Genomic DNA, 9,598 nt, shown 5'->3' on the forward strand with positions numbered 1-9,598 from the left:
GACAGCTTACAGAAGGATGAAAACTGCAAGAAATAAGCAGAGGAGAACCAGTGTCATAGGATGGCTGGAAGAAAGGCCTGTATAGATACCTTCTAAAGGCTACCAGCCTGGTAAGTGTCAACTACCTTGAGTACATTTAACAAAAATCCCCCCCTCTCCAACCACCACCACCACCATCGCCACCTCTGCCCAAGCAGTGTTATCCTCCTACTTGTCTTAAAAGTCTTCAGCCAATTCCAATGTTCTAAGACCTGGGATGGAAATTTAGGATTAATCTGTAAATATTTGCTTGATACCTACTATGTGCTTAGTCAATGTATAAAATATAGTCTCGTTCCTCGATGAGTTTATAATCTAGCTGATAAGACTAACTGAAACTCTGAATAATATGAGAGATAATATAATTAAGTGCCAAACTGGATAGCAGAGATTACAAAGACAAGGGATGGGCAGAATTTAAAACGAGCAGTGAAGAACGCAAAGGGCAATGCCAGACTGAGAAACCATGGGGAATGAAAGCACAAAGAGCAATATAAACACGACATGTGCAGTGGGAATTAAGAAGCCGGGTCTTATTCGAGTTGAAGGTTTATTTAGGGAGTAACAGGAAACAAATTCATCTACGTACACCCAGCCTAAATCTTAAATCTGAAAAGAACCTCTCAGATTTCATCCAAACTCCCTCATTCTGGAGGGAGAAACATTTGGAGAAAACAGAAGCCGGAAGAGGTTAAAAACTAGTTAATGACCAATGATGATGATGGAACTCGTGCCCATGCCTCCCCTGACTGCTGCTAGTTCTTTTTCCCCTGTACCATGTGCTCTGCTTTTAGGGTCAGGCCAGCTTAAGGAGACCTTTGAAAGCTAGGCAGAAGGGTTGATAGCTGATAAGGTATGGAAAAGAAGAAACCTCTGGGGGTTATAATACGAAATATGAAAGCAGCGTCTAAGGAAAATGAATGTGGCAGAAGGAAGCAGGATGGGCTGGAACAGCAAAAGCCTACAGCCAGAAAAGCTGCAAGGCAGGAGATGTGATCATTTAGTCGACTGTAAAAATGGGCACAAAGTGTTCTCCCTCCATCCATGCCCTTGCAGACATGGCAGATCCTCCATTAAGAGGCAGCTTATTCATTCCTCTGCCTGTTGGATCTGGGTGGGTTATCTGACTTGCTTTCGCTAATGGAACATTAGCAAAGGTGATGTAGCAGAGGTTTGAAAAGCACTTGTTTGTTGGACTTGCTCTCTTATTGCACTCGGAACTGTTCTGCCTCCATGTGAATGAGCCCAGGCTAGTCTGCCAGATGGTGAGAGGCCACGTGGAGCAGCTGTCCCAGCTGACCACAGATGCATGGGTGAGCTCAGGCAAGACTAGAAGAGCTGCCCTCCTGAGCCCAGCCCCAAATTGCCGACCCACAGAATCACGGACTAAAGAAATGGTTGTTGTAGCCACTATGTTTTGGATCAGTTAGCAAAAGCTAACTGATATACCCAGGTATGAGATCATAAAGCCTGAACTAGGGAGGTAACAGGGTAATGGGAGCAGGAATGATTATCACAGATATATCACAGGATAAACAAAAACAACCTGGTAACATTTGGAGACTGGCTAGGTATAGCTTCATATGAGTGGTAAAGGAATATTTATACTCAAGGATATTCTATAAGAAGGGAGTTAAGATACCCAAAACATCAATAAATATAAACAGAGACAAATAGAATCATTTGACATATTTTTTTAAATGCAATCCCTATTTCTCTTTCTTTCCTTTTTTTTTTTTTTTTGGTAACTGGAAGTTTGTACTTCCTAATCTCCCCCACTTATTTCTTTGATCTCTCCCTCACTTATTTCTCTGATCTCTCCACCCCCTCCCCTCTGGCAAACACCTGTTTGTTCTCTGTATCTATGACTCTGTTTGTTTTGTTTATTCATTTTTTTTGTTTTTTAAATTCCACGTATAAGTGAAATCATATGGCATTTGTCTTTCTCTGATTTATTTCATTTAGCATAATACCCTCTATGTCCACCCATATTGTCACAAATGGCAAGATTTCATTCTTTTTTTTATGGCTGAATAGTATTCATATATATATATGTATATCCATTGTGTGTGTGTGTGTGTATATATATATATATATATATGGAATATATACACACATACCATATCTTCTTTACCCATTCATTTATTGATGGGCACTTAGATTGCTTCCATATTTTGGCTACTGTAAACAATGCTGCAATGAATATAGGGGTGCATGTATCTTTTCTAAGTACTGTTTTCATTTTCTTCAGATAAATACCCAGGAGTGGAAGTGCTCCACTTCCACTCATATGGTAGTTCTGTTTTTAATTTTTTGAGGAACCACCATACTGTTTTCCACAGTGGCTGAACCAATTTACATCCCCACCAACAGTGCACGAGGGTTCCCTTTTCTCCACATCCTCCCCAACACCTGTAATTTGTTGTCTTTTTGATAACAGCCATTCTGACAGGTGTGAGGTGATATCTCATTGTGGTTTTGATTTGCATTTCCCTGATGGGTAGAGATGTTGAACATCTTTTCATGTGCCTCTTGGCCATCTGTATGTCTTCTTTGGAAAAATGTCTATTCAGGACCTCTGCCCATTTTTAAATCAGGCTGTGTGATTTTTTGATGTTGAGTTTTACAAGTTATTTGTATATTTTGGATATTAACCCCTTATCAAATACATTGTTTGCAAATATCTTCTTCCATTTAGTAGATGGCCTTTTCATTTTGTTGATAGTTTCCTCCACTGTGCAAAAGCTTTTTAGTTTGACTAAGTCCCATTTGTTTATTTTTGCTTTTGTTTCCCTTGCCTGAGGAGACATATCCATAAAAATATTGCTAAGACTGATGTCAAAGAGCATACTGCCTACGTTTTCTTCTAGGAGTTTTATGGTGTCATAACTTACATTTAAATCTTTACTCCATTTTGAGGGTTTTTTTGTTTGTTTGTATATGGTGTGAGAAAGTAGTCCAATTTGATTCTTTTGCATGTAGCTGTCCAGGTTTCCCAACACCATTTACTGAAGAGTGTGTTTTCCTTATTGTATATTCTTGCCTCCTCCGTGGTAGACTAATTGCCCATATAAGTGTGAGTTCATTTCTGGGCTGTCTATTCTATTCCATTGATCTATGTGCCTGTTTTTGTGCCAGTACCATACTATTTTGATTTCTGTAGCTTTGTAGTATAGTTTGAAATCAGGGAGCATGATACTTCCAGCTTTGTTGTTCTTTCTCAAGGTTGCTTTGGCTTTTCAGGATCTTTTGTGTTTCCTTACAAATTCAAATGACATTTTGAAAAAATATCAGCAATTTTGACTAATGAGGTAAGTACTAAGTAGGGGAAAGTAAATTATAGCCACTCATCTGTTCTTTATCAGCACCCTATGGGATATTCTAATTTTGGCCTATGTCATAATGATTTTGATGCAGATGCTGAAAGCTCAGAAATGGTCTGATGTGAAGACAGCCTGGCCTGAACAGAGCAGAAGCCCTGTGCTCTCACCCAATCACGGAGAGACATTCATTTCTACCCCCATAATGAAGGCCAGCTTTGTGGAAGCTCTTTTGGTGATGTTTGGAGTCACTCCCATAGGTACAGCAGGGATTTTCTCACTTTTCTAGTTACTCAGGAGCTCCATGTCCTGGGTCCCTCACATTGTAGAAGATATCCCAAGACCAGGATCATTTTCTTGTCTTAATGCCCCTCAGTACCTCTGGGGGGCTATTTTCTCAGTGGCTGGCACCTGGTGTGCCATCTCTGTCCCATCAATGTTCCACAAGGTCAGCATCTAATTTCAGGCTCACGAGCCTCTTATCATCAGCCCAGCATCAGAGTATGCCTGGGGTAGAGGTCAACATGACTCCATTGCAAATACAACATTAATGAGAGGAAGAGAAGCCATTTTCCATCGAAAGTACAGAGGAAAACGCTTTCCAGTCCAGATAGGCATGTTGATAACTAGAGGTCACCATCAGCTCTTCTGAGAACTAATTACATCAGAGAACTAAAAGTCAGCTTATGGCACAAATCTGAGCTATTTCATTCCTTCAAAACAAGTCAGAATATGAATGGTTACATCTTCTACTAAATCTTAAAACTAAACAACCGTTCTGACACATAAACGCAAAATCATTATTTCTACAGGAAGATGATAAGATAAGGACATTTCCTTTCAATGTTCAGCAGCAGCTGACTAACTTGTCTTCACTCGAAGTTTTGGAAGGAGTTATTTCAGTGCAATTTGAGGAGCCAGACTGACTACACAGGGGCTCTCAGCCTCTTGTGTGTTTACTTTTTCTCAAGGCTATGTGAAACTTCCAAACAGTGGCATCCCACCAGTGGAAGGAACTTGAAAGAAAGGGAACGGTTCTTATCCAGTTTGAGGATTATCTAGGGACCGAGTACTACCCAGCCCCTCCAACTGTAAACCTAGCCACTCTTTTGGTATGCTGTTAGCTCTTGGGCAATATATTCTAAATATTTCAAAGAAGCTAATGAAGCTTGAAAGATTAGCTTCTCATTACCAAATACAGTGGACTTTATTTTCCAATATTCTTCGCGATATCTCCTGTCTTATACATTCTTCTACAATTTGACCTTGCCACTGCCCCATCAAAAAGTAGTATCTAACTCCTCATTTATGAATCTGGCTAGGCTTGTGATTGCTTCAACCCATAGAACGTGATGGAAGCGATGGTGTGTTCTGAGGTTAGATCATACAAGGTAATGCAATTTCCATCTTGCTAACTGGTAAACTTGAGCTTGGAGACCTGAGCCACCACATAAGTAGTCTGATTATCCTGAGGCTACCATGCTCAGCGGAGGCCGAGCCACATAAAAAGTCACATGTGCTGGTGCTTCCAGTTGGCAGTCCTCATCTCTGAATCATCCTAGCCCAGGCACCAGGAGTGAGTGAAGGAGGCTTCAGGATGATTCCAGTCCCCAGCCACTGAGCCCACATCCCAGCTGATGTATCATGGAGCAGAGAGAGATTATCTCCCAATTCCTGACTCACAGAATCTGTGAGCATCCTATGGTTGTTTTAAGCAGCTAAGTTTGAGGTAATTGGTTATACAGCAATTGTAATGGGAACATCATCCCTCAACCTATCCCTGCCACCATCCTCTCCCATTTGTTTTCAAAAGCACATACTACAAATTCCCATTCCTTTTTGTTCTAGGGAGATATAGCAAACTTCAATAGCTGCTTGTCAAAATGATGTCCATTCCCAAGAACACAATTAGAAGTGCTAATTAAAGGAAACACATGTACACTCCATGTGTCTCAGGCTATGGTTGAACACACTTGACTTGAAACTTCTACATATGTCCAAATAATTGATATTGTCACTGCCTGAGGCAGAATCAGGGTTTTCATTTATGACTTCTGTCGTTAGCCATGCTAATTAATAGCTGTATAGCCATTGACCCCAAAAAGAACTCTATCAGTAACCATGGTCCTTGAGACAAATCTAGTTTAATAAAGTATAGCCAGTGCTGATGCAGACTAAAAAAACCAATACTTTAAAGGAATGCAAATTAGTATTTTTATCAGCTATTCAAAAAAATCTTTTTAAAGAGAACAGATGGCCTAGGAGTTTAGGCTTCAGATTTACATGTGGAATCTAGTTACAAAGCCAAGATGATTCATGCTTCTTAACAGATGCCCACCCTTTCTCCCTCTTGATAGACGGGTTGCAAAGGATCAATCCAAACATTTATCTAAAAGAAAATGACTATTTTGTGCCTATAAACCAACACACTGTTAGTCTGAACAATAGACTATATCCTTGCTATCTTTATTTTCTCCCGCCCCAGACATTTCCAAACAGAACTCGAAGACAGGAATGAGAACTTTTGTTTCCATTCCATTTGTCTTTTTTTTTTAAATTTCAGAAATCAAAATGGTTAAAAAATATTTATGCATCCACAGTAACCTGTGTCCAAATCCAGAGGATTAAAAATTTCTCTGATCTCTCCACCCCCTCCCCTCTGGCAAACACCTGTTTGTTCTCTGTATCTATGACTCTGTTTGTTTTGTTTATTCATTTTTTTTGTTTTTTAAATTCCACGTATAAGTGAAATCATATGGCATTTGTCTTTCTCTGATTTATTTCATTTAGCATAATACCCTCTATGTCCACCCATATTGTCACAAATGGCAAGATTTCATTCTTTTTTTTATGGCTGAATAGTATTCATATATATATATGTATATCCATTGTGTGTGTGTGTGTGTATATATATATATATATATATGGAATATATACACACATACCATATCTTCTTTACCCATTCATTTATTGATGGGCACTTAGATTGCTTCCATATTTTGGCTACTGTAAACAATGCTGCAATGAATATAGGGGTGCATGTATCTTTTCTAAGTACTGTTTTCATTTTCTTCAGATAAATACCCAGGAGTGGAAGTGCTCCACTTCCACTCATATGGTAGTTCTGTTTTTAATTTTTTGAGGAACCACCATACTGTTTTCCACAGTGGCTGAACCAATTTACATCCCCACCAACAGTGCACGAGGGTTCCCTTTTCTCCACATCCTCCCCAACACCTGTAATTTGTTGTCTTTTTGATAACAGCCATTCTGACAGGTGTGAGGTGATATCTCATTGTGGTTTTGATTTGCATTTCCCTGATGGGTAGAGATGTTGAACATCTTTTCATGTGCCTCTTGGCCATCTGTATGTCTTCTTTGGAAAAATGTCTATTCAGGACCTCTGCCCATTTTTAAATCAGGCTGTGTGATTTTTTGATGTTGAGTTTTACAAGTTATTTGTATATTTTGGATATTAACCCCTTATCAAATACATTGTTTGCAAATATCTTCTTCCATTTAGTAGATGGCCTTTTCATTTTGTTGATAGTTTCCTCCACTGTGCAAAAGCTTTTTAGTTTGACTAAGTCCCATTTGTTTATTTTTGCTTTTGTTTCCCTTGCCTGAGGAGACATATCCATAAAAATATTGCTAAGACTGATGTCAAAGAGCATACTGCCTACGTTTTCTTCTAGGAGTTTTATGGTGTCATAACTTACATTTAAATCTTTACTCCATTTTGAGGGTTTTTTTGTTTGTTTGTATATGGTGTGAGAAAGTAGTCCAATTTGATTCTTTTGCATGTAGCTGTCCAGGTTTCCCAACACCATTTACTGAAGAGTGTGTTTTCCTTATTGTATATTCTTGCCTCCTCCGTGGTAGACTAATTGCCCATATAAGTGTGAGTTCATTTCTGGGCTGTCTATTCTATTCCATTGATCTATGTGCCTGTTTTTGTGCCAGTACCATACTATTTTGATTTCTGTAGCTTTGTAGTATAGTTTGAAATCAGGGAGCATGATACTTCCAGCTTTGTTGTTCTTTCTCAAGGTTGCTTTGGCTTTTCAGGATCTTTTGTGTTTCCTTACAAATTCAAATGACATTTTGAAAAAATATCAGCAATTTTGACTAATGAGGTAAGTACTAAGTAGGGGAAAGTAAATTATAGCCACTCATCTGTTCTTTATCAGCACCCTATGGGATATTCTAATTTTGGCCTATGTCATAATGATTTTGATGCAGATGCTGAAAGCTCAGAAATGGTCTGATGTGAAGACAGCCTGGCCTGAACAGAGCAGAAGCCCTGTGCTCTCACCCAAACACGGAGAGACATTCATTTCTACCCCCATAATGAAGGCCAGCTTTGTGGAAGCTCTTTTGGTGATGTTTGGAGTCACTCCCATAGGTACAGCAGGGATTTTCTCACTTTTCTAGTTACTCAGGAGCTCCATGTCCTGGGTCCCTCACATTGTAGAAGATATCCCAAGACCAGGATCATTTTCTTGTCTTAATGCCCCTCAGTACCTCTGGGGGGCTATTTTCTCAGTGGCTGGCACCTGGTGTGCCATCTCTGTCCCATCAATGTTCCACAAGGTCAGCATCTAATTTCAGGCTCACGAGCCTCTTATCATCAGCCCAGCATCAGAGTATGCCTGGGGTAGAGGTCAACATGACTCCATTGCAAATACAACATTAATGAGAGGAAGAGAAGCCATTTTCCATCGAAAGTACAGAGGAAAACGCTTTCCAGTCCAGATAGGCATGTTGATAACTAGAGGTCACCATCAGCTCTTCTGAGAACTAATTACATCAGAGAACTAAAAGTCAGCTTATGGCACAAATCTGAGCTATTTCATTCCTTCAAAACAAGTCAGAATATGAATGGTTACATCTTCTACTAAATCTTAAAACTAAACAACCGTTCTGACACATAAACGCAAAATCATTATTTCTACAGGAAGATGATAAGATAAGGACATTTCCTTTCAATGTTCAGCAGCAGCTGACTAACTTGTCTTCACTCGAAGTTTTGGAAGGAGTTATTTCAGTGCAATTTGAGGAGCCAGACTGACTACACAGGGGCTCTCAGCCTCTTGTGTGTTTACTTTTTCTCAAGGCTATGTGAAACTTCCAAACAGTGGCATCCCACCAGTGGAAGGAACTTGAAAGAAAGGGAACGGTTCTTATCCAGTTTGAGGATTATCTAGGGACCGAGTACTACCCAGCCCCTCCAACTGTAAACCTAGCCACTTTTTTGGTATGCTGTTAGCTCTTGGGCAATATATTCTAAATATTTCAAAGAAGCTAATGAAGCTTGAAAGATTAGCTTCTCATTACCAAATACAGTGGACTTTATTTTCCAAAGATATTCGCGATCATATCTCCTGTCTTATACATTCTTCTACAATTTGACCTTGCCACTGCCCCATCAAAAAGTAGTATCTAACTCCTCATTTATGAATCTGGCTAGGCTTGTGATTGCTTCAACCAATAGAACGTGATGGAAGCGATGGTGTGTTCTGAGGTTAGATCATACAAGGTAATGCAATTTCCATCTTGCTAACTGGTAAACTTGAGCTTGGAGACCTGAGCCACCACATAAGTAGTCTGATTATCCTGAGGCTACCATGCTCAGCGGAGGCCGAGCCACATAAAAAGTCACATGTGCTGGTGCTTCCAGTTGGCAGTCCTCATCTCTGAATCATCCTAGCCCAGGCACCAGGAGTGAGTGAAGGAGGCTTCAGGATGATTCCAGTCCCCAGCCACTGAGCCCACATCCCAGCTGATGTATCATGGAGCAGAGAGAGATTATCTCCCAATTCCTGACTCACAGAATCTGTGAGCATCCTATGGTTGTTTTAAGCAGCTAAGTTTGAGGTAATTGGTTATACAGCAATTGTAATGGGAACATCATCCCTCAACCTATCCCTGCCACCATCCTCTCCCATTTGTTTTCAAAAGCACATACTACAAATTCCCATTCCTTTTTGTTCTAGGGAGATATAGCAAACTTCAATAGCTGCTTGTCAAAATGATGTCCATTCCCAAGAACACAATTAGAAGTGCTAATTAAAGGAAACACATGTACACTCCATGTGTCTCAGGCTATGGTTGAACACACTTGACTTGAAACTTCTACATATGTCCAAATAATTGATATTGTCACTGCCTGAGGCAGAATCAGGGTTTTCATTTATGACTTCTGTCGTTAGCCATGCTAATTAATAGCTGTATAGCCA

The sequence above is a fragment of the Physeter macrocephalus genome, chromosome 20 (genome assembly GCF_002837175.3).
Source record: "Physeter macrocephalus isolate SW-GA chromosome 20, ASM283717v5, whole genome shotgun sequence".
Taxonomy (NCBI): domain Eukaryota; kingdom Metazoa; phylum Chordata; class Mammalia; order Artiodactyla; family Physeteridae; genus Physeter; species Physeter macrocephalus.